General features: G+C 43.7%; 1 protein-coding gene across 1 annotated transcript in view; it reads left to right on the forward strand.

Moving 5' to 3' along the window:
- Positions 1 to 25,527, forward strand: part of MAP2 (microtubule associated protein 2) — a 188,895-nt gene that overhangs the window by 64,488 nt on the left and 98,880 nt on the right. Inside the window, exon 3 of the mRNA XM_009281067.1 lies at positions 23,029 to 23,088. The gene's annotated coding sequence lies outside the window, so the exon portion shown is untranslated. The remainder of the gene's footprint in view (positions 1 to 23,028; positions 23,089 to 25,527) is intronic.

The following is a 25,527-nucleotide window of genomic DNA, read 5'->3' on the forward strand; positions in this document are numbered from 1 at the left end:
ATGATTCTATGATTCTATGTGTTGCTCTCTTTTGGCCAGTTTCCAGTCTGTGTCCCGTAGATACCTCTTGAGCTTCCACGAAAGTTTTGAGGTGCCCCAATAAGCACTGCATAAATCCATTCTTAATTTATCTTAAAGGAGATGTTGTTATGGAGTGATGTGCCTGAGTTGTTGAGTCAGTTGTGGTGGTAATTGGCATATCAGCAAGCTGAACAATGTGACCAAGAAAGTATTTCCTTCTGGTGTTTCTGGTCACAGCTATAGCGTGTCAGGGGTCCCTTGCAGGGAGGTGGCTGCTCGAGGGGCAGCATCTATCTGCAAAGCTTAAGGAGGAGGGAGTGTCTTGAAAAAACCAACCAACCAAAAAGAAAGGTGGTGGAGGAGGGAGGGGAAGAAAAAGGTCCTTTTCTGTTTTGAATTCCTGTTGAGACTGGCCATTAGTGTGGCTTTGTTATTGTTCTGCTGCAGTGAGTAACAATTTGTAGAAAATGAACCTTCATCCCTCCTGCACTAACAACCCTGAGCATCATTTGCATTCAGGACAGGAGGAGGAAGGACTGTGAGACTGCTGCAGTCTTACTTAAGCAAAACTAAGGAGCAACTACGAAGCAGTCAGACCATTGTAAAAGAAAATGTGAGTAATTGTAGATGGTTAGGCACACTGAGTAAAACAGTTTGAGAGGAGAAACTGGTGTGGGGACACTGAAACACAACACGATTGCATGTATGAAAATATATTCTTAGTTACTAAGTACACTACATTGGCTGAGATTTTTAAGTTCAAAGCAATGGAACAATTGCTACCCTTAGAGGGTAAAAAAATGGATTAAAGAAAATAAACACCTTCAGGTAAAAGACTTTACTTTTTTCCACCCTCCAGCACATTGTACTGTATATGTAAAACATACTGGTCGGGAAGACAGGTTGTTCCCAGGGCTTGCAGCTCATTGATTGCAGTACTGCTATGGGAGCCTGCCGCCACATCTTCTGGGTGCCTGCAGAAACAAGTGCTTGGAGTTTGTCCAGCAGCAATTGCATGTTTGCTGACTATTGATCGGGTCGTCTTGCCTTTAGGATTTTCCCCACTTTAGTGTTTCAGGTCTGTTTTTTGTCTTTTTAGGCTCCAGTCATGCAACTGGTGATCCTTGCAAGCCCCCCGTTATTTCATCCTGCTTACCTGGTATCAGTTGCAGTTTCTGGGAGGGGGAGAGGAGGAGGATGGAGATGAAGGAGCAATCCGCAAACTTTAAATTGCTCATGTGATGGGGCAACTCTACAGTGCTTAACATAAGAGTTCTATAGATGCTGTTACACAAAATTGCGTGCATGAAGGCAGTTTTCTCTTAAATCTTTCACTGATTGCTCGGTAACTTGGGATGAGTCATTTAATTCCTGCCTTCACACCTGACTACATTACTTGGCTTTCTTACCTAGAAAATGTGTGGAAAACCCCAAAACCTTTACGTATCTGGAGGCTATGAGGTAGATAGATAAAATATATGCATTTATATAGTTATCTAAAGCCTGTACATGCCCTATATTGGCTTGAAACTAGAGTGACTAGGTCAGTCACTTACCAAGATTGGACCTAGATCTTGCAAAAGGATTACACTCCTCCCAGGGGATTCGCAGGTTGAAGGCATTGCTGAGAGAATGTGCCGTTGATGGAGTAAGTGCAAAGAGCTAAGTGACAGTGCTTTGGTTTTTGGAGCAAACAAAACACTCCACTCTGTAGCATGGGAGGGCACTAGCCTAGCAAGCACTTGTATAAGCAGAAATGGCAAATGCCTTTACTGTGATATTTAAGACACCAGAAAAGAACATTTTAACTGCCTAAAAATCACCCTATGTAAAACTTGGTATTAGGGCCAAAGGTGTATTGCACAGCATCTGTTATATGAAACTCCTGCGGGTACCTTGGGTCTTGAAAATGCCAGGAAAACCACTTCAAGGGTGAATCCTATTTGATCGTGTCAAGGCAGAGCTGTCAAAAGGCCTGGGTTTGGTTGTTTCCTGGCCTAATAAAGACCCAGTTATTGATACTGAAGAAAAAAGAAAAATGCTCCTAGACTCAAGGCAATGAACTCAGTAGTACTGTTTTCTGCACTCCCTCAGAGAGTTGAGATCTAACAACTGATCTTAGCACTTTAATACACAGTTTCACCTTCCTGCTGTTTATCCTCTTTCTTGAATCATGTAACCTTGCCATTGCATGGGGTGAATTTGTGTGTGTGTTTGTGTGTGTGCAATCACTTCTTGTAGGCTTGTCTGCATGCAAAAACTGTACCATTTGACCGATATGTGCATTAAGGGGCTATGGATAATTAAACAAATGTGCATTTTCTTTGTTATATGATCTAAGAAACTAAGTTTCCTTCATTCTGGGACCATGTCCCTCTTCTTCTTTTAAGTCTATCTGGCTCTTAGATCTGTAGAGATTTTGATGTTATTAGGGTTCTCTTGTTTGGTATCATATCACTCAGATACGATGGTCTGTGTGGTCTCAGCCTTGATGTGCGAGTTCCCTTTTGGGAGAGAGAACTCTCTCCCTGGGAGAGGGATAGGGACTGGAGGTGATGTCCACAGGGGCAAATACTTAGCTCCTAGAAACAGCCTCTGTGCATGACTGCATCCGAGAGGGAATCAGACTTGCTTACTCTGAGGATATATCCCACATTCCCACTGGGTCTCTTCAGCTGGTAGCTGTCTTTGCACCTTGCACCACAGCTGTGAAATCAGCTTGTGATGGATTCCTGAAATCATCGCTTAGGTCCTAGGCACTGCTGGTATAACAGAATGATCCTTTTGACCACTCTTTCCTTAAGGTCAGGGGAACACAGGGTGAGATTAAAACAGGTTCTCCCCCTCTTCCTCTTGTGTATCTTGGAGGAAGTATATGATGGTATCAACAGGACTTGATCCAAAGCCTACTGAAACCAAAGTAAAAACTTTTATCAGCTTCAGTGGGTTTTAGATTGGGCCCCTAAGGAGCTGCTTTAATCAGTGAATAGAGCACACTGGGCTAATTTAGATACGGGCATGAGAAAGGCTGCTCATGCTAGTGGGGGCTTTTTTTGATGAGGTCTGCAGGTGAAGACAATGGCTCTTTGGGTTCGCTTCCACTGCTAAGGGAAGGAGAGGCAGCCTGTCTGCAGGGCATAAGGCAGCTCAGCCCAGAAGCTGGGGAGGAAGGCATGTCAAATGACAGCTCACGCAACATGCAAAGTGACTTGTACAAAGCGGAGCTGAGATGGCGTGACCTACTTGACTTAGAAGAACACTTTGCCTCCGCTGCAGTCAGTCTTGTTCTGAGAGAAGACGGAGTAAACATGCATTTTTTAACAGGTGACCTGTGAGATAAAGATGAGGAAAGTTAATTGGACTTGTCACTGTAGGGTCTTTTGCCAGAGGCTGTCATTGTGCTGAAAAGTGGTGTTAATGATGTTGGCAGAACGGGATAATTTATTGTTTAATGTTAACTATTAAAATACACCTTCTAGTTACTCACTCATGGTGAGCTGGTGGAGCTTTGACTTGCTTTGGTTCCCAAATTACCATTTCGTCTAAAATGCTCATGGCTGCTACAGATACACTTGTAATACAACCCTTACATTTAAAAAGCTCTAAACATCTGCATTTTGCTGGTTGTGTCTATTTCTTGGTTGATCATCTTTAGTAGAGTAAATTGGTATAATGACATCCCATACATTGCTGCTTAAGGTGTAGTTGTGGTGTGAATGTGGAGGTGTTTAGGTATATGCTATGCTTATACAAATGAAGATGTTTTAATTCACATATCTACATAATTATAAGCAATATGTAGGCAGTAATTGTGATGGACTTAGCTGAATGTTTAAAGGTAAGAAGGGAGGGGGGACGCCAAAAAGGCTGTTTAAATTAAATTATATTTCTTGCGAGTGATTTAATAGCAACACATGTGGCTGTGTGGGATCAATCTTATAAATTAAACTCATGTTGAAATGCTTTCATTTCCGTATTCAAACAGATTTGTGTGGTTTTATTGACTGGTTACAAACAGTACGTTAAAGCATATGCCATCAAAATTAGGGCACTGTTTCCTACAGTGTAGTTCCTTTCTGTGTTATTTACTCTTTCCATCTACGGAAATCCCAGTGGCAGAAGTCCCTACATATGTTCTCCATAAACCCACCAAGGATGTGTGTTTTATACAGAATGGGGCTCATTAACAATATGAAAATGGTGCAAACTTTTGAGATGGCTTTTAGCTTTCTTGTACATGTTTCAGGATTTCAGAACATGTTAGAAATTATTAGTTCCCATTTGGGCACCTTCTCAGCTGTTGGAGAATGCTGGAAGTTGGATGCAAGCTTTGAACTCATGGCATTCGTAGGACAGGCCACAGTGAATATCCCCCCCTTTCGCTCCCTTGTGAGCTCCTTTAGCTGTTGCCGGTTGATGCTTGTTTCCTGTTAAACTGTCTATCTCACTTTTGGAAATTATTTTCCATCAGTTGGTTCTATTAATAATCAGCAGTGAAAAGTAATGTTATGGAAGCAACTTCTAGCAGGGCATCCTTTTGGCTCAGTTATAATCAATAAGCTCTTTCCTTTGCGACTGATGTGACAGCGTTGGATGTGTAAAAAGGTAATTGGCACATTGTGCTCATCAGGACTGTCCTGTGGTAATGGCTGGGACGGCTGTGAGCAGCTTGGGAGGTACATGGAGAGATGCATCTTTCTGCTGCTGTGCTTTCACCTATGGATAGCAGGAGGGGAGTGGGGGCTTAGCTATCCTCTGATACGCAGGTGTAGGGAGGCAAGTCTCAATCTCAGAGGGGTCCGTGGGGCCATAGTTGCCCTAATGCAAAGGCAGGTACCCTTTTGTGTGCGCATATGCTGCAATAGGAAAGAAGCCTTTTGTGCCCTTGTAGCTCTTAGTTTATCTCTGGAAGCCAAGACACATGCTAGCCCTCACCATGCAAGGCATTGCCTCATGTGCAGCATAGTTCAATTATTAGTTCCGATGATAAAATATCTTTTGCAAGATTTTTTCTGTAGGCAGCAAGATTAGGATGGATTGTTTGTTTCTTTTAACCAGCTACCTTACTTTTCTTAAGAATAATAAGATGGGAACAAGTAATTCACAACATGCAGTTTATCCAAAAGAATAAGTCCCCTTTTCCAACCTCTTGAGGCATGTAAGCACCCGTTACTCTTTTAGCATTAAAACAGCCATGTGGAGTAGTGCTAGTGAGACTGTTTCTTCATTGATTGTTAATCAATAACTGAAAATATCTGAAGCAAATTTATTACAAGTGCACACATAAATACAGGAAATTGTTTTGTAGTAGTATTTTCTTGCTTTAAATGGTTACTTTTATACCAAGCGTATGCTCAGTCTTCATTTCAGCATTTCTTTGTTCCTGTTTCTTTGAAGTTTGTGCTGGTTGGTTAAATCCTCTTCACCTGTTCAAGCTGTTACTTGTGAAGCTATGACTAAGGTATGCCATCTCCTGTATGCGTCTGAATTGAAAATACCATGGCCAGAGTGAGCCACCGAGATACTAGAACATGGCAAAATTAAACTTTTATCCAGTAATTACTGATACATAAGGGGTTGGTTTCACCTAGCTGTGCAGTTGCCAAGTAGAGGTTGCGTGACAGCAGGAGGATGTAGCCTAATTAAGGCAAATCGATTATTTATCTTGTGACACTGAGCACATGTACTGGGTTACAGGAGATTCATTCTATCTTCTGTTTCCCAGACTTTATGTATGGCCCCACTGTCACACGTGTTCAGGATGAGTTGTGTCTGTATTTACTTCTGGTGGAGCCTTTTATTGGGACACCATATGTCTCTACAGAATTCAGACATAAATTTTTGATAGTGTTATTTTGGTGGCAGCTTCTCCTCTCTTTATGCCTTTGTTTTTCCCGAGTGAAGAGCACTGTGGTGTGGTTCTGCCTTTGTAAGTCAGACTGGACTTAGCGGTTGTTGGCAGGAGGCCTTTGAACTTCTCTGTCTCAGCCTTAATTCCTGTCTCCCACTATCATTAAACTGGGATGCAATACAGCCTGCGGCACTCACCTTCTCTGGGCTCTTTGGCCACAGGAGGGAAGACTAGTTTCCCTCAAGTAATTTTGGGCTAATGTCCCCATGACTGGGGCATAGCAAGGGCATAAAAGACTGTGACAGTCAATAAGGACAGCAAAATACAGCTTCACGAAAATATGCTCAGCCAAGAGGCAATTCGTTTCAAAAATAGTTTTAATTGGTTTGGAGTAATTTGGGGTGAGCTACTTCACATGGCATATGTTTTCTGGAAATGGGCCAGCTCAGTAATAAGAGGTCACCAGAAAATTGGCACTACACATGTGGATGCAAGGAGCTTGAAGGAATGAAACCTTAATAAAGGCTGATACTATCTGAATAACCTCAAGGGGGCTCAGTTCAGATGCCATGTAGTTTCCAGGAGTACTGACAGTTCTGCTGCCATGACCAGGTATTGTACTGGTGATCAAACTTTGAGGTCTACCTAAACTAGCTTCTGCTTTGAGACCATACCCTCAGCTGGTACAATCTAGAGTTGTGCCATTTAGGGCACTGTGGCTGTTTTGAGTCAGGTTAGGTGATGGTATACCTCTTCAGGCAGAGATACAGTTCTGGCCAGGTACGCATAGAGAATTGCAAGCGTGATGAAGTTAGGTGCAATTGTATTAATAAGGCACAGTTCTATCTTTCTGAATTCTGGTGATGTCATTACCAGATAGGCTATCATCCTTTCATTGGCAGATCCAACCCAGTCCTGTTCCCATAGTCTTATGGCATCATCCCCAAAGCACACTTAGAACTGAGGAGACCATCTTCCCAAAGGAGGGGAGCCTGTGTGCTGTGTATCTGTTACCTGATATTCTCCCTCCATACCCAGTTGGGTCCTCATCCAGGGTGAGAGAGAAAACATACCATGTCATAGCCAGTCCAATGAAGAGGTAGATGTTCCTTCCTTTTGGTGGAGAAGCTCTTATTCAGCAAAATGTCCTAGTCCATGCTCAGCGGGACAGGTTGGGATAAGGAGTGGCTGTCCATTTGTAATAGCTGACTGAGCAAGGTTTTCATTCCTTCCACACCTCCAGTTTGGCTGTTGCCTCCTCCAGTCTCCAGGCAACTTTTTCTGATCAATATGTGGTTGGAGGATGCCCTTCAGCATGAGAAGAGTGCGACTTCCACCAGCAAGAGGAAGGAGGGGCCAGACAAAGCTCCCTGCTACTCCATTGCTCATTTCCTGTTTTCATGTATTTCCCCAATTCCTACAAAACCCAGAGAAATCTGTTTCTTAATGCCTGAGAATAAGAAGCAGTGGAGCACTGGGATTTCTTAGTTTGCATTCAAAATACCATGTCTTCTAATCATCTCAGAGCAACAGACATGAAAGCTCCTTCCAGAGAGATGTCACAAAAGATCACACGTTTTCCTTTGAATGATGAGCGGTGCTTTTAAAGGAGCTTAAGATAAACTTCAGGCCTATGGCCCATATGATCTGTTTACTGCATACAGAGGCTGCAGCCCTTAGCTAAGCAGGAGCGGTGATTCTGTTAGAGCTCGGATTGAAACTCAGAAAATCTTGTGTGCACTTCCCTGATGTGCTATAGAGCCCATGCATGTTTTCAGGCAAGGCACTTTATCTTCCTTGGCCTCAATTCATAATCTTTAAAAAAAAAAAAAAACAAACGGGCACAATACAACACAGTTCTTAGAACTATTTTCCTTGAAAATGAAGCCACAAATAATCCTCAAAAATCAAAGGCAGGCAGCTGGTGATAGCGCAACAGCTGGGGAATAGGAGGCAGGTTATGGAAGACCAAAGGCAGATAACTTTCCTGTTGTATAACTTATATATGAACATAGTCTGCACTGATGCTGAATTACAAGTTGTTTATTTGTTACAAAGAGCCTCTGTGTCATAAAAACAGTTACATAGTAATAACGGGTTTTCTTTTCTATCTTCTGTTTGTCTATATTGGGCTATAAACTCTTCAAGGACCAATGCCTTTTCTCAGTGTGTGCACTGCCTACTGTAATGGGTCCCATTCTCAGCCAAAGCCTGCATGTGTTAAGGATGTACTTAGCACGTAGGTATAAACTAGAAATAAGTAGGGTCGGATCCTATAAGGTTGTTGGTACTTGCTCGGATGATTAGAGCTGAGGAAACCATGGGATACAGAACTCAATGGCAGTCTGCTGAAAAAATGAAGTCTTTCAGGTCCTGTGGTTGAAAGGAAAATCTTTTTCTCAGAGTTCAGACCCCTTAATCCCTGGTCCTGATCTACAAGAAGACAGCTACAAAAGCTTGAGCTGGTTTAGTTCCATCCTGGGGAGCTCCGTAAGCTGCGGCTAACTCCATAAGTGAGATGGGGCTCATCCTGAGCTCAGGATGCACAGGGTTGTACGAACTGAGTTGAGCAGCTGCTCTCCAGCAGTGCATGGCTCTGTGCTCCCAACAAAGGGAACCTGTGGCTATAATATCTGGCAGCACTGAGAGGTGTATGGCTAATCAAGTTGCTGGAATCTGGTGGTATCTTCTGCGTGTACAGAAAGAGCCACCTCTTTCAGCTCTGGGAGCATGTGCCAGGGCTTTCTGCCTCTGCACAACAACCATGGAAGTTTGCTGTTCCTCTTGGCTAAGGAGGTTTTGATATATCACTCACCTTGCTTATCCTTTTCTAGCACAGAAGTTTGCCCTTAGCAGAGCTCATGGCCTGACAGATGCTCGACCAGGAGCGATCCCTGAACTTTGGACCGAGGACCGTGTTGCCACGTGCTCTTGCATGTGATGTGATGTGATGGGCAGAACATGATTCTAGAGGTGAAAGTAAGGCCTTTACTTGTAGCATCATGTTATATCCCTAAACAGTATGGTTCATCCTCTTCTTTTCAGGAGATCTAGTGTCTCTTTACATTTATGCAAATAGTTTTTGAGCTATAGGGTGGTTTTTTAAATTGTAATATCCTCAAAATAGAAAGTAAAAATTTTGTTCGCAAATGCATCAGTGCGGAAATTGAGATTCTCCGTAGTGTGTTTTTTGTTGCTATACACGAGTGTTTTTACACAGAAAATGTGCTTTCTACTGCTCCGTAATGTTGTCTCCAGATCTGTGAATCCATTTTTAAATGTGTGAATTGAAAGTGGATCAGGAATGTAAAGAAAAGTACCTGCCACGTGGGCAGAAGTTCTGGTCTCTATATAACTGAGTTTTCTTTAGGACTTTCCATACTATGTGTGACTCATTTGGCATGAGGTCTAAATTGTGCTAAAGTACCTGAAGTCCTCTGTTACAGAAGGCTGCAGCCCTTGTGGTCAAATCGGTCAGTAACCTTTGGTTTTCAGTCACTTTCTTTAATCTTTATTAAGGTATTTATATAACACCATAGTGTTTTAAGGAAGCTATTATGCATTTCTGAGTATTGAGCTTCTGTTTTGAAAGTTCCCCAAGTTTTACCTGCTAGCTCTAAAAAAGAGGCAAGTTTGCTAGGTAAATTAGGTAATAAAATACTTGTTTTTAAAATTGTTCCAACAGGTGTTTGGTGTTAATGGCTTTGTTATGACCCATAAAGTCCATAATCTTAAGGTCAAAACACTGTTTTTGACTTGTTCTGTCTTCATGAAAGTATTGCAATCAGTGTTGTCTTTTGTTGGAGAAAGCGTGGCGCTGTGAATAACTGGTGCAGCCTGGTACTTATGTAGTCTCCAGCAAGTGAAGTACAGATTTCAGCCTGTAAATCATTTCCTGAGATTGGTCAGCTTAGGAAAAAGCATTGTTATTTTAATGCATTTTGATACAATCAAAAGCATGTGGTGCTGAGAGAGAATAATAATTTTCTTTACAGGGATTTAGTTTCAAGAGGGTAGAAATCTGTATTTGCCCGGCTTTTCTTGTTGGCTTGCCACTTGCTAAGTGTTTTCAGATGCACCATACAGTTCTTTTTGAGGGAGGAAATAAGGCATCTAATGCTTTCTACTGTGTTGCACCATGGTTTCTCATCTCCTTAGCACTGCCTGCTTGCTTAATCATAAGCCAATTAAAGTATAATAATGGAACATGCTTTTGAACTGCTCATATATAAAGGTAATTATCAGAGAAAGGGTGACAGAAAATTGCGAGGAGGAACTGTGAGCATTTTGGCCGGCAGTATGGTCTGTGCCTCCTGCAGTGCTGGCTATTGATGTTCATGGTGAGTTTGTCTCATTTTGTCCGGTCATCGGCACCAGGATTCTCTGAGGAGGGAAGGGAATATACCATGGGGATTTGAGAGAGCACCAGAACCCTTTGAACTTCCTCCCGTTTCTATTTCACTGCTTCATCTTGCACTAGTCTCATGTCACAATGTTATCAGCTGTTAATTAGTTCATTGTCGGGCAATGTCGATATCAAACATGATCTGAGGCAGGTCTTGCTGAATCCACATGGCAGAGACCCCCGCCTGCCGTGGGGTGGCTGCAGGCGAAGCCTGTGGTGAGGTGCAGGGCTTCACCCTGGAAGCGGTGAAGCCTCAACAGATCAGTGCTCACCAGTCGATCTCTTAAACTTGTTGCTGAAACCAAGGCCTTTCACATTAACCTGATCTAAGCTGATGCTCAAAATCTCCATAATTTGCAAGAAGTTGCCTTTGGATTTGCAGATTCCTGGTCTTAAAAGCCAAGTCCCATGTTAGATTAGTGGCAAGGTGGTGGACAGTAACAGGCAGTGATGATTACTACTTTGGTGATTCCTCTGTGTTATCCGCAGTGGCCAGGAGGCGCAGACTTCAGCACCCAGTATCGGCCACCTGAGCTTTGTGAAGCAGTAAATGATGACAAATCTTGTGCAGCTAGAGGCGGTCGCTCTCACAGGCTCATCTTGGCTGAGCAGATGGCTTGTAAAAGAGGAGGCGGTACTGATTTCTATAGGATTTCTAGACCCTCAAGCCACAGGAAGTCTTCCCAAAATGCAGGAACCTCGACACAGCTTCTGGCTTCTAACAAAAGTAGTTACAGGTTAGCATTATTTTTTAATTATGTGAAAAAAAGGTGCAACAGTTCATCGTGAAACCACAATATAGTGGTCTCCCACTTCTGGCAGCTTCTAGTTATTTTAAACTTTGTGAAAGATGTAGGGTATTTTATTAAAGTAAACAAAATTGTCTGAAATGAGTGCTCTAAGAGGAAAACACTCCTGTTTTTACTAAATCCCTAAACTTTAATAAGGACACACAAGTGTGTATTCTTTATGGGTATGCTGGCCTCAGCTTGACCTCAGCTAGCCATAGGGATCCCTATTTCTTAATAACATATAGTCTGCTGAATTTGGCTTTTATAACCTTCAGCTTAAGCTATTAAATACAGAACATTTGGTCTCACAGGAACTACATAATTTTCAAATAAACAAGTGGTTGCAATATATACATTATGGGAATATATACATTACACGTGAGTCCTCACAGCAAACTCTTCTCTCAAATGAAGGCAGGTCAGTTTTTCCTGTCTTATCTTTGGGGAAAATAACGAAGGACTTGTTTCCCAGAGTTAGGTTTGGAGTTGATGTTGAAGCTAGGAAGTTGAGCTAAACGGAGTTTTTCTAATCAAACACTTTTTTTTTTTAAATCAGAAAGAAACAGTTCATAAAATGAAAACTGTTCTTGGGAAAGGATTAGTTTCAATAAACTTCCCATTCCTGAAAAATTCCTCCCTCTTTTTCTGATTTTAAAATGCCTTTTTTAGACATCTTGAAAACAGGAGAGAAAAGGTCGAATAGCTCAAATTTCTGAAGGAAAACTCAACTCAAAGAAAAACCAAGTAAAACACAATTGAAACATTTCAGTTGACCTAGTCTGAAATATGCAGTGATGTTTGGGTTTTTTTTTTTTTCCTGATATCTTGAGCTTGGATTGAGAAAACATTTCAGAAACCTTGTGGGACTTGGCAAGGCAATCCCTGCCAACTCTGGGCATCAGTGATCAGTGCAGCACCATGCCAAGCAGTGCTGATCTACCTGGGGAATTCCCACCTGGTTCAGTGCAGCCCAGTAAGAAAACACTGAGGTTTCAAAAGTGACGTGACTGCTTTGCCTCGCACCTCAGCCCAGCTGAAAATCTTCATGTTTCAGCAAGGCTCATTGGCTCAGGGTGTGGGGTACTGGCTCAGCCTGGGCTCCTGCTGCTGCTGCTGCTGGAGCTGAGAGAGTTGCCATAGTGTGAGGGGACTACTCCAATAGCTGCCCATTTACCAGCATGTGGAGAAGGCCAGTCCACAGTTTCTTTAGAAGCAAAAGAATCAGCAAATTAAAATAAAATAAAAAAAAGAGAGGAGAAAAAAAAGTTATTGGTCAAGTGGGTAGCAGCAAGATTTGTGTCATTAGCTTTACTTATGGGCACAGTGTTTCGTTCCAGCCCTGCTGCCCGCATCCTGAGCAGAAAGAGCCCTGAAAATGAAGTAGCATTTCTCACAAGCGCAGACAGGCAGAGCTGATTAATGACAGGATGCACTTCCAAGTGCCCACGAACCCCAAACACAGCTGGGAAGTGTGATCGCTGCTCCCAGCTGTGAGGCTGGCCCTTTGTGCCCGCTTATTATAGAGATGGTAATGTTGATGCTGGTTAGCATTGAGCCTGGCTGGGGACTTCGGTGATTGGCAGGAAGCTGTGTGGGACTGCATCCCCCAGAGCCTGTGGAGGGTAAATGAGCTGGGAAGTGGGTGTTCGTGGGCTCCAGGGGAATGGAGGAGTCAGAGGTTTCTGCTGCGAGTTGGGCTCCAGACTTTTTACTAATTGTATAATGGAGGGTGACAGACTTGCTGACTATAATGGTCTAAACTCTGTGACTAGAAATTGTTTACACGTCTGTTTTGGAGAGGGGATGTGAAGCTGGCCTTGACAGCCTCTCAGGAAGCACTCACAGTCTGTTTTGCAGCCTCCACCCCAGCTCGAAATTCTGTTTAATGACAGCCCTCTGCCCAATCCCATCAGTATATTTACAGATTTCTTACCTGCATACAGCAAGACAGCTGTGCCTGAATTCTTATCAGCTGAACCCACCTGTACTCTACTGCAAACAGGCAAGGGCTTTCATGTAACTGGGAGAGCGGGAGAAGAGTTTTTTGCCAATATTTTCCTAATTTCTTTATTAGATACAAAAGTAAGAGCTTTTATTTTTAGGGAATTCAGGGACTGAGGCTCTGAGGGTCTTCGGACAATTTTCCTACTGTTGCACTTCTGAGGACAATGCGACTGTGGCACTTGTGGGACCCATGTCCCATAAGCATCACTGATCTTCTAATGAAGCTGGCATTTCTTACCAAATGCTTGATGTTAGGCAAATGTCATTTTGGGTTTGCTGCTCTTAAGAGTTTAGCAAGGAGGAGGGAAAAGACAGGTGGTCAGTGGAATGAGGGGAAAACAGGAGAAGACGACAAGGCTGGATGTGGACGTGCTGGTGCCAACCACCCTGTGTTCTGGGGCTGAATATGCAACTGCTGGCGAGTCCTGTTTCACAGTGGAAACATCTCTTCCTGGCTGGTCCTGGTATCATATTCTTTCCGGCATGGAGCATTGCTCATTTACTTAAGTCATCAGCAGGTTACTGGTTTTTCCACAAAGCAGGAACCAGATGCATGCTAAGAGGAATTTTATGGCAGGTGTGGTTGCTTCAGCAGTCCCTGGCCTAGGAGGGAGAGTCTACTTTTATGAGCATCGACATTGGTCAAGCAGAAAATAAAGTGATGCTGTATTTCAGATTTGGGGATATATATTGTTTGAGTGAGAAGGAGCCAAATTTTTTCAAAGATTGTTACTTCTTATGGAAAAACTTTCATGCTTCTTACTGAATTATAGGAAGTTATGCATATATGCAAGTCTTTGTCTCCTTCCACTACAAGTGCCTTCATGGAGCGTGCAGTCCCTAGTGGTTGTGTCTGGCTGTTTGCGCAGTGGTTCTCCCACGTGCAGCCTTCCTGACTGACAGACAAAACCTGGCAGCATTCACTGTCATGACTTCAGATGTTCCTCACACACAATGTCTGCTCCACCCATGTGTCCATGGTGGTCTGCCCCACTGGAGGGGCAGCAAGACAGACCATGTCGTGGGGCTCCAGGTAACTCAGGTCACAGCTCAGTATGTTAGGTTGACCTACTGACACGGCGAGTGTGAGCTGAGATTCAAGAGGAATGACAAAGTCAAACAGCCAAGGCACATGTAGCTATTTTCTCCATCCCTTTCACTACCAGGCAGGGTACCTCCTGCAGCAGAGCCAAGCAGTTGGCCTGGGACAACTGTGATTTAACCGTGACAGCTGCCTTTGTTAGACTGTGTCTATCCAGAGCAGGGAGATGGTGGTGATTCTGTCCTCAAGGGCTGCTGTCATCCCCTGTCCTCTCCTAAGCCACCTCTCACTACGTGTTCTAGCTGCAGACCCCAGTGGGGTCTTGGTCATGGTTTCTGGTTCCTCCGGTCAGCTCTACCCTGGTATAGAAGGGAGGCTGGCACTCACCAGGGTTGAAGTCCAGTCTGTGGATGTCTTTTTGTGAAAGTGTTTGGCACCTCAGTGGCTTCCCCAAAACCTCTGAAGCTGAACAAGGAAGTTGTTTGCTGGACTGTCCCGCTTAGCAGCTCCTGAGCTGGTGTCACATGGCCTAATTAGGCTGATAACAGTTTGTAGATGCTGTCCCTGGGGTGCCTGGCTGGACATGCAGGGGGTGGCGGCGGGCATTTCTCGGGACTCTGGAGGTGCAGAACTTCAGGCAGGCCTGGAAGAAATGACAACAGGGGATGTCTGGAAAATCCCCGGCAAAGCAAGCAAAAAGCTTCCAGTTCTCAACTACCGAAAGACGTTGCTTTACTTGATTCCCCTTCGCCCTGTGACAGGTGACTTGTGCTTGTCAGATCCAGATTGCTAATGGAGATAAGCAGTTTAGGGGTGATTTAGAAGATAAAAGTTTTAAAGCCTCTGGGAGCTTTTGCTCTGCAGTTGTATGGTGCATGGGAAGTGCGTGTATTACTGAGATGCATGTAAGATGGGTCTGTCAATACGATCATGAGCAAAGCTATGTGGTTCGTTCCAAAATAATGCCAGTAAAACTTCCATAATGCACCATGGGATGTGGTCAGTACTGCCACACCACTGCTTGGCTGGGTTGCTCTAAACTGGGGAGAAGGAAGAAGCAGAAATCCAAAGTATGGTACTAAAATTTCTTCAAAAAAAGGCTGGGAATGCCTGCAAACCTGTACTGCATCCCTTGCCATGTTTGCTCCCAGGTGAATATCTTCAGGCAATGTTTTTATGCCATTTGTATTTATCTTGGGCATCTCTGGTGGCACATATGCCACAACGTTGGAGCCATGCCTTCGAGGATGCGTTCTAGCCAATGTCTTCTGTGTCCCTTCCTTATTTAATCTGGTGCTTTGGGCCTTATTATCTCAAATATATCCATCTCAGTGTAAAACCGCAGCTTAAGCTCAGTTACCGTGGGTACCGCACAATTTGCACAGCCTGCTTTCCACTCCTTAAAGTTAACTTTGGAGCATTTAAAATTAGAGATAACATACAGCTAGCTGATTACAGGAACCTGTGGACTAGCCGTAAGCTAACGTGGCTTCCCCATACAGCCCCGGAGCAGCCCTGAATCCTGAACCATTGCTCTTCTGGCATCATGTAGTTTGTGTTAACAGGCATACTGGGAAAAGGCTGCACTTGGTTACTACAGGAGTATGGAGCTGCACACCATGTTTCATCAGGGTCAATGCTGGGAATATATGTTTGACCTTATTATTAGAGGTGGGAGCTGAGAGACCTTGGTTTTCTCCCTGTCTTGGGCAGTAACCCGCTCTGTTACCCACAGGAAGTCTCTCAGTCTACAAACCTGTAAAATGGGATTTTATTACTTTTTCAACAGAGTCTTCTGAAGTTTAATTGACACCCTTACAATGTATAATATCACACTGACAAGAAAAGTAAACCCAACCAAAGCCAAAAGAAAGTGACATTTTTTTTGTGTGTCTTACTTTGCATTTTCATCACACCTCTGAAATACTGTTGACTCTTGGGTATAGGATGTACTGAGGAAACTTTCTGTCTGCCTAGTACATCACAAGAAAATCTGCAGGATGAACAGAACTGGTGTGTTAGAAAAGGATCCTCAAGCAAGAGGATGGAGCCAAGCCAGTGCAGCAGCTCTTACTTTCTAACACCCTCTCTCATGTCCTCCTTCATTTCTCAGCTGCAGAAAGTCCCCTTCTTGCCCCTTAAGACCCTCAGTTATGGTGAAAGACTCCTGTGCTGTCCTTTGGAAGGCAGTTGTTGCAGCTGCCTTGTCTGTTCACCTCCACCCCATGCGTGGGCTATATCTGTATTACAGTCCTGGATGCTGTAGGGAAAGGAAACCTTTAACTTTGGACAAGAGAGCCTGGAAACCAGAGCAGCATAGAGCTTAGCATGGAGTAATTACTGCTGCTTTCCCTGTGGGGTGAATCTTCTACTGTTCCGGTAGGACAGAACTCAACACCAGCAACTGAGAAAATGCCCTCATTGCTGCTGGGTTGAAGCATGTCCCTGGGGTAGCGGTGTAGGCAGCACAGACCTGTGGCCAGTCTGTGGTGTGTGCTCACGCCAGGCTCGTCCAAGATGCTCATGGTCCTGCCTGCTCTGGGTGGTCTGGGCAGCACGTCTTCAGCTTCCCTAAATCCATGCTTAGCAAAGCTGGAAGTGGCTCTGCACAGCTGTCAGTCTCATTGTGATGCTTTGTCCTGACACTTTGTCCCGACACTTTGCCCCAGCTCCTCAGACCCTCTTCTTCCCTCCTCTCCTCCTTCCCCTTTTCCTCCCCTCAAATTACTGTGATGTCTGAGAAAAAGACTCCTATACTGTTGGTTTGCAACAGCTTGGCTGTCAAGGCTTTTGTAAGGAGATGAAAGGCAATGGCTGATTTTCTCTGTTGATGGTGTCTGTCACTCATGACTGAGACAGAAAGCCCTCTGCAATCTTGGCACATCCTGGCTTTATTCGCTGCAAGAGCTCTGCTTGGGAACAGTGTCGTTTCAACACACGCTTCTGGTTTTGCATCCATGAGCTTACTGAAGGCTATGGCTTGTTTTAGAAAGTGCTGTTAGTCCAAAGACAGATTAAATGCAGTGTTTAATAAGATGCATGTAGTACAGTGCCCTTATTCTGAAGTAGGTGGGTTTTTTTTGCTGTTCATTAAGGGGGAAAAAAAAAAAGAAATCACAATCACTTTCTAATCACTTTCTATTACTAGTGTTTGGCAAGGTCTTGGCCCCAAGAGGTAGGGGGAGTGTAAAGTAATGTCCCAAATGAAAAAGTCTCCAGCTTCCGATGGAAGCACTGTGTGTGTGGTACTAGACCTAAGTGTGGAAACATGTCTTCTGTTGTGTGATGCTGAGGTGAGGACAGTGTGCCCCTAATAGGTGAAAGATTTCTCAGTCCCAGATCTTAAAGAAATACTTTCTCTTGGCTACCAACTTGCAGGGTTGCTGGTTTCTGTTTCACTAAATGACTGTAGCAGACAGTCCTTGTCCGGAAAGGAGTCTCTGGTGAGTTTTTCCTTTCCAGCACGTGAAGATTTAGCTTGTGTCCATACAACGGTTTAATGGGTGTCTGAAATAGCTGAGGCTTCTTAAAGCAAATGGCAAAAACTATGGTACATTGCTATGCCAGCATCTCTCGGTTAGCAGTGAGAGTCTTATAATGGCCCTTCTCCCGGAGACCAGATTCTTCTGCAGAGGAAGCCAGACGGAGCTGTGGCCGAAGGGGGTATCTGGAGGAACTCAAAGTGACCTGAGTTCTTTCTGCTTTGCTGATGAACTGAGAAAAAAATAGGCCAGCAACTCATTTTACAAGTCTCTTAAGCTATCATAAGTATTTATAGGAACTCATTGTACAATAAATTATAGATATAAAATAGCAGGTGGCACATCTTTCAAGCAGTATGCATTAAAATTCATCTTGACAAGACCAGGAAAACAGCCCCCAGACCTATCTTTACTGAGCAACTACAAAGGAAGTAAGTCGTAGTTTAGAGAAATGGAGTGTTAATGACAGGTCTATGCCAGTAAATGCGGCAAAATGCCTCAAATGCCTCAGCAGTAATTGTCATCAGAACAATTTCTTTTCCTGCTAGTTATAAAATCAGATACACTATTAAAGACGCCATTTGTAAAACCCAGACACCATATATTTTCACCAAATGTAGCAATTGTCTCCATCTCTGAGGTTCCTGAAACATAAACCCCCTTGGGGTCCTAGCTGGGCTGCTGTATGTAAGCTGTGAAAATATTGATGTACTCATTTTATCCTTTGCTTTCCTTGTCCTTCTCTGTTTCCTTTCTTTATTCCTTACTTACTGGCAGCCACTAATGTAGCCAAGTTACTTCTGCGCCAAGAGGATGAAGAAACTGTTTCCTCCCAAGCCAGCTATGCTGACACTGCTAACCTTGATTTCCATAAATGATTGAACAGTGTCTCCTGTCTGCAGTGTATTTCAGGCTCCAGTTATCCAAGATTCTTGGATTCTGAGAGAGCTTTTCATCTTCCCCATCTCCTCCTCACACTCATAACCAAGCCTGACTCTGTCTCCTCTACCTTCACGGCTGTGAGCTGCTCAGACTAGCAGTAGCAGCCCGAAGATGCTTTTCGCCATAAATAGACTTTTCTCAACTTGTAGGGTTTTTAAACTTTCTTTTAACCTACTGAAAAATTTTATGTGGATATTATAGTGAAAAGGAGATTTGTGTAGTCACCAGACAAGCAGTGGGAATTAAAAAGTGTTGAGAGTAATCCAGTCATTTGTAACACAGAAGCAATTTAACAGCTTTTAGAATAAATAAATTTGTGATGGCAAGATAAGTATTGCTTGTTTTTCCAGCATTAAAACTTTTTCTAGATCAGCTGAGTCAAAAGGTAACACTTCCTCACAGTGCTGCTAAGCCAGCTTTCAGAGGTAGACATGTTCTAGGAATGAAAGGAGTACTGGGCTATGTGCTGCTTAAAGCCCATTCAAACGGATGGTGAAAATTTCAGTAGGGGTTTTTCTCAGTCAGGCTGGCAATGGACTCTTGATTCTCAAGTCAAGGCACCATCCTACTGCAGTCCTTTCTGAATTTCTGGGCCACGTCTGCAGCCAGGGTAAGCTGCTGACTTCTGCTGATTGTCAGCAATTTACACCAGCATAACCTGGCCTCTGGATTGCCTCCTTTAGCTGCAGAGCTTTAAAGCCATTCGCTCTCCACATGACCACCACTGAAATTCGGATATATTTGACCTCCATTCTCTAGCACTTTGGAAACTGAATAATAAATGGGTAGTGAATTTTGCCCTCCAGATATCAGATTTTTTTTTTTTGCATCCCTTTGAAAAATGTCTGTTATCTTATTTTAAGCCTCTGCTGCCGAGGGGAAAGCATGAGGGGGGTGGGAAGTAGGAAGGAGGAGGAGAGTGTGCTTTAAAAGGAAAAAGCTATGTGGAAAGCTTTGGTGCTAATGGATCGGATCCATTTGCAGCCTTAGTGTGTGCAGACTAACGTGTATAATGCATTGTTGGGCAAAACACTAAATGCTTAAAAGTAATTTGTAGCAATTTAGGTTTTTATCATTGCTTGCACTCTGCTCTGGGGGAATATGTAGCAAAAGGCAAGCTCCCAGACTGAAGAGTTTATAGTCTTAAATGTGCAATTCTGCAGGCAACTCAGTGAAGCTAATAGATCTCTGCAAGGCAGAGTCAGGGCTTCGGGAGGACAGGCTGACCCCTCAGGATGACAGCACAGCTCCTTTCTGAGGGGAAGAAGTGGAGCAGCTTAGGAAAAGTATGCATTTAGTCCTTATAATTTTCATCACGAATAACTGAACAGGTGCATTGTTTGATAGGAGTCTTTGAAAAAGCCCCCCAAAATGAAAGAAAGAGAAACAGCTCCTGTAAAAGACAGATACGTTTTTTCTATTGAATAAAATGTATAAATCTATCAAGCCAGTTGCTTTTGAAAGTTTTTAATAAGAGGAGAAGCAGGAGTAGGTGCACATTAATGAAGAATAGTTACAAATAGCTTGTGCGTAAGAGAGCTTAGTCCTCTGTTGTGTATATGTATGTATATGCACATTGGGTTTTTTCTATCAGTTTTTATAGATAGATGTTAAAGTGTTCAACAAAAAGAAGGAAATGCAATCCCTAATATATACAACAGGGGAAGTAGGATGCAGTTGGTGACATGCTGTACCCACAGGCGAATGGCAGAGCCAGAATAAACAGGTATTCTTATCCATTTTATGTTAGGTCACAGTGCATCCAGCCTAGAGCTGTCTAGGCCTGTGTTAGTCTTCATCAACAGAAAAACTGTACAATGTACTTAAGTGAAAGTAAGTGCATGCTAAATACACTTGCCAGTCTGTATTTGTGAACAGGACTTCAACAAGGTTTATACATTGTGATAAACTTGCATGATCTGATAAAGATTTTCATATCCAAGATTGAAGGGTCTCTGAATGGCAGCTTCCCATTAGGAGGGAAAAATAGCTCGTCTGTTTTGTGCCCTGTCCCTTGGAAAGGGTGATGCTCACAGCAGCCAAGGTGCCGTCCCCTGCAGTCCCGGTGCCAAAGTACCAACAAGCCAGCATGTCCCTTCATCAAAGCACAAAGCTTTTCTAAAGGCTGTGCTAATTTCAATGAATTCCTTATTGGGACATGTTCTTCAGGGATTTCTGTCCGAAGCAAGAGGGCTAGGGAGAAAAACAAACAAAAAGAAACCCTTCCTAACACATTCTGCGCTGTGATTATTGGAAGATGCTCATAGGAAGTGCAAAACCCCATTCACATCTGTGGTGCCAGGTACTGATGAGGCACTTAAATGTTAACTTCTTGCTTCCTAGATAACTGGCCCAAATGTGGAGCTGGTGGCTCCTCTGTGTGGGTGGGTCTCTCTCCCGTTTTCTAGGGGAAGAATCTTTGAAACATCTCATTTTCTTCCTGGTCAGCAAAAGGTGGAAATGCTGATTACAGCCTGTCCCCAGCAAATTCGTGCGGCAGCAAAACTGCTTCCCACTTCTGGCGTCTTGTATTTTGGTTGTCTGGTATTTTTGGTATTCTGCTGCCTGCTAGAATCACATTTATTATGGTAGACCTTTAGCAGAGAGGTGATTTGAGGTTTCAGTTCAGACTATTAGAGTGCATGCTCAATGCTGGTATAGTAGACAATGTGAAAGTACTAAGCCATTTTTTATTTTTTCCAAATTCATTAAAAATTCCATCTGGTCATCTGGGATTTGTTGTAGGTGTGTCCCTCCTTTTGTTAATGTCCCTGTTGAATGCCTCTGTCTTCTGCATTTACCTCTCCCAAGAGGTGTGCATCCACCTCCTCTGGTTCTGACTACGTTGCATTATTTTGCATCAGTGACACATCAGAGGGTTGTTGGGACGCTGAGTGCTGAACACTCAGCTGTCGAGAACATCGATCTTTCTGCTGAGCCAAAGCAAATTTAATTAGCTTATTTTAACATTCCTCTTCATCCTGCGGGTGGGTAGAATTGATGCTGGCTGGAGCCTCATTTCCACATAGCTCATTTAGTGTAACTAATGATTGCATGTAAGTAAATGGTACACTCTGCTGACAGCCTCTGCAGTAAAGTGGAACAGTCGCTTTCCATTTATTTGCTGTCAGAACTGTCTGAAACCTTCCCCCTTCAAGGCAGCAACATCTTTCAGTTCTTGCTGGATGTTAGCTGGGCAAACTGGTGGAAATCTGTAGCTAGGACAGCCCCATGCCAGTGACATGGTGCAGGCAAGGAGACTAACTCAGTGTCGAAGAATTAGAGTCCAGGCTTGGAAACAGGAAAAGCCTGAACTGCTCTCCAGCTTAAGGTTAGTCCCCTTTGTTGGCATTATGATTGTCTCTAATTGCATACTTGCATTGTATTTTTTCTCATTACCTTAATACTATCCTTCTTTTTAACTTGGTTTTAGTCATGTATTTCTCACTAATCTAGTTCCTGGAAATGCTTGGCCCATTCTTGCTGAAGCTTTAAAACAAACAACTTCTGAACCAAAGCGTTAGCTTGAGTCAGATATCATATATGGAGAATTAATTTCTGAACAATTAAAATCAACAAAGTTACAAGCATCTGAGAGGCAAGGAACTGGACAGCCTTAAATACAGGTGATAGTACTGGCCGTCCCCATAATACTTAGGGCATGCTCGAAGATGCACATAGCAAGGAGACCCCTTTCTCCCTGATTGCAGCCATTTCAGTGTCTGTCTGCTGCTTGCATCTGTAATGTTTTCTCCAGTGGGCTCTGATCAAAGACTTAGAATGAGGAGAGAGGGTTAGAATGAGAGCAGGACATGCAGAGGAGGTTATTTCAACGGGCTAACTACATTGGTGTCCAAGCATTTCTCACTGAGCAAAGAGGGTCACAAAAGGGGTAGTGATGTCTGTGGTAACCTTTGCTATTTATCCCAGATAAACTGGAGAAAACTTAAGACCCTCTGCTATACAAGTGAGGCAAGAAAAACAGTTTTAAGAAGAAATTGGAGTAGTTCCCTGCATTGGTGCCTTCAGCTGCTCTGATGTGTCTTGCTGGGAAGTCAGTAGGGGGCTCTTGCTCTTCTTCCATTACTTTCTGGGCATCTTTGCAAGTATTTTCCTCATTCCTGTTTGAGATCCTTCCACAGCAGAGATGGTGTATATAGCAGCCCCGCCAGATCTCCCAGTGGAGGGAGTCTGTCTGGGAGTATGCTGTGCTTCCCTTGCCTTCCCTGATGGGTGGCTTTTTGGAGCCATTGTAGGCTTTCCTTAGGGCAGGCCTAGGGATTAAGCAGCTCCTTGGTGGTCCCAAAGCAGGCTGGACGTAATAGGGGATCTGAGTTACTGTGTCTCAAGTGAGCCTTGGGAAATAAACCTGAGAGAAAAAGGCTCAGACGTAAGTGTACAAATATGCAGCATCTTATAGTCCTTACTGAGTTTATGCTAAATTCACTGAATAGAGACTAAATAGTGTGTGTATTTCTATTTCTTTATAGGAACAGAGTGTTTCCCTTGTTTAACAACCAGACGCAGCATCCTATCATCTGCTTAAACAGGTATGACCTTTTTACTTGTTAGCATAGTTTCACAAGGAGGCTGCTTCAACAGACCAGGGAGGCTTGAGAAAAGAGCAAGAAGAAAACTCCTCTAGCTTCTGGAACACTTTATTTTTCTGGGGTTAGTTCCAGCTTTTGTAATCCTCCATGTTTTTTATTTTAAAAGCCTCCTGTGTCTGATGGGAGCCACTGTACCCATTGTCAAGCAGCATTGTCTTCTTGCTTTTGGCTTAGCAAGAACCTACTTACAGCTCTGGGTGGAAAGTGCGTAAGATGATGTTGATACAAAGGCAGAGCATCTGAGAGAGGCGACGGTGTTGCTGCACGCTGCTCTGGTTTGTCACGCCCAGCCACTGCAGTGAGTCGTACCACAGAAAAGATGAGAACGGTTTGGCAGAGTAAGGGCAAGCATAATACTGCCTCATCTCCAGAATCAAAAATGATTGGGTTAGATCAAAGAAATGCACTTTTTCTCCTCTTTGAGAAAGAGAAAACTTTCAAGAGATCCCCGTCTCAGAAGACTGAAAACAAGTGTTAGAGAGAACCTGTGCTGCCTCTGTCACGTGGATGAGCAGATACTTGCTTTGCCAATATTTTCTTAAACGCATGTATTTATTTCAGTTTGATTTACAAATGAACATAGTTTCTGTTCTCACAAGCACGAGTTTGAAATCCTAAGAGAGAATATTGAACTTCAGGAAATGGCAATGGATTTTGATTGAAAGACTTCATATGAAGCGTAAGAAAGAAATGCAGGAGGACAGAGTGAGTAGGGTGGCAAAGTGCCCAAGTTTCTGCTGTTGTAAGCTCACTTGAGCAGGGCAGGGTGAAACACTGCCATTCTTTTGGGTTGAAGTGTTGTCTTCATGCTGGCCTTACAACACAACCTGAACAAGAGGGTTTCAGTGAGCTCAGGAGATGCCTGTAGAAGCTCACGGAGGGTGAGATGTAAGGTATACTGGGATGGTGGTCCCTTCCCAGGATCTCCCTTCTCAGCAAGCTAGAGAAGGTTCAAGCTCTGCATCCTTTGAGCAGCAGCATGAACACACATACACAAAAGTTTTATTCAGCTGGTAAAAGTTACCTCCTCTGTGTTGTTGTTAATGAAAAGGTTTAGGGTGTCTTTTGTTGCACTAAATTTAAGTGCTACTCCTCTTGGAAAGCATGGCACAAGCAGCCCAGCAGTTTGGGAAGGTGCCTTCTGGATGGTGAACTGCTGCAGGGCAGGAACCACCCCACCCCCGGCATTCGCTCGTGTCAGGCTCCCTGGGGGCAGCCAGCACATACAGCAACCCAGTGTGCCTGCAGGCTGGCTCCCTGCCAGCATCTGCAAGGGCGAAGGGCAGCATAAGGCTGCTTACAGTGATCCTGCATGCTTCAGGAATTTTCCCATGGCCCAGAATACCCTTGCAGCAGTGTGCAAGTACTAAATGAAGGATTAAATTATCCTGTAAGACTTAAAGTAGCGGGCAGTTTTATTGCGTTCGCCATTTCTCCATTGATAATATTCCGCTGGTGATAATATAAATTCTCAGACATCTACTGTGCAAAGCTTAAATTGTCTGTGCAAGTCCCATCTTTAACTGACAGGCCTAAATTATTGCTCTTGAAATAAAGAGTATATCCGTGGAGTGCCCCATAGCCTCTTGGTGCTGCTGGGATGCCACAGAGAGGGAAACAATCGTACGTCAGAACTAGCATTTTCTATACAGGGCCACTGCATCAGTGGTTAGGAGATAAAAAGGGGGTGTAATATCTTATAAGCATTGCTGTCTGTCCTGTGTCCCTTTGTCTCTGTAGTGACTGAAAGTAACAGTGAAAACTAGCAGTGGAAATAATGTGCGGCAGGTGGGTGACAGTTGTGATAAAGGAGGTAGGCGCTCAGGAAAAGGAGACTGTTGTGTTGCCTCCTCTGTAAGAGCATCCCCCAAGGCTGGGCTGTTGGACAGGGAGGAGGAGTAGCAGAACCAGCAAGGTGGCACAGAGGGCTACAGGGATGGGTGATAAAGATCACATCCCTCTGAACTGGGGTGTCAGTACAGCCTGTTTGCAGCATTTGGAGCTGCGGGCTCAGCTTTGGAACCATTACAGCATTTTCTGATACTGTGGTTTTGCTTCTGATCCTTCTGGGGCTGCTACAGTGACTCTTTATGCTGGTCACTGGCCCCATGATTCCCTGCACACTGTGAACAAACTCAGCGTCTCCTTCTGACACAAGCTTTTCACTGTGCTGTCTCTGCATGTGAGCTGGTTCTATGAAGGCACTTGTCCTGGTTTTGGCTGGGATAGAGTTAATTTTCTTCCTAGTAGCTGGTACAGTGCTGTGTTTTGGATTTAGCATGAGAATAATGTTGATAACACACCGATGTTTTAGTTGTTGCTAAGTAGTGCTTACACTAGTCAAGGACTTTTCAGCTTCCCATGCTCTACCGACTGAGA

This window comes from Aptenodytes forsteri, unplaced genomic scaffold, assembly GCF_000699145.1.
Source record: "Aptenodytes forsteri isolate BGI_AS27 unplaced genomic scaffold, ASM69914v1 Scaffold340, whole genome shotgun sequence".
Taxonomy (NCBI): Eukaryota; Metazoa; Chordata; class Aves; order Sphenisciformes; family Spheniscidae; genus Aptenodytes; species Aptenodytes forsteri.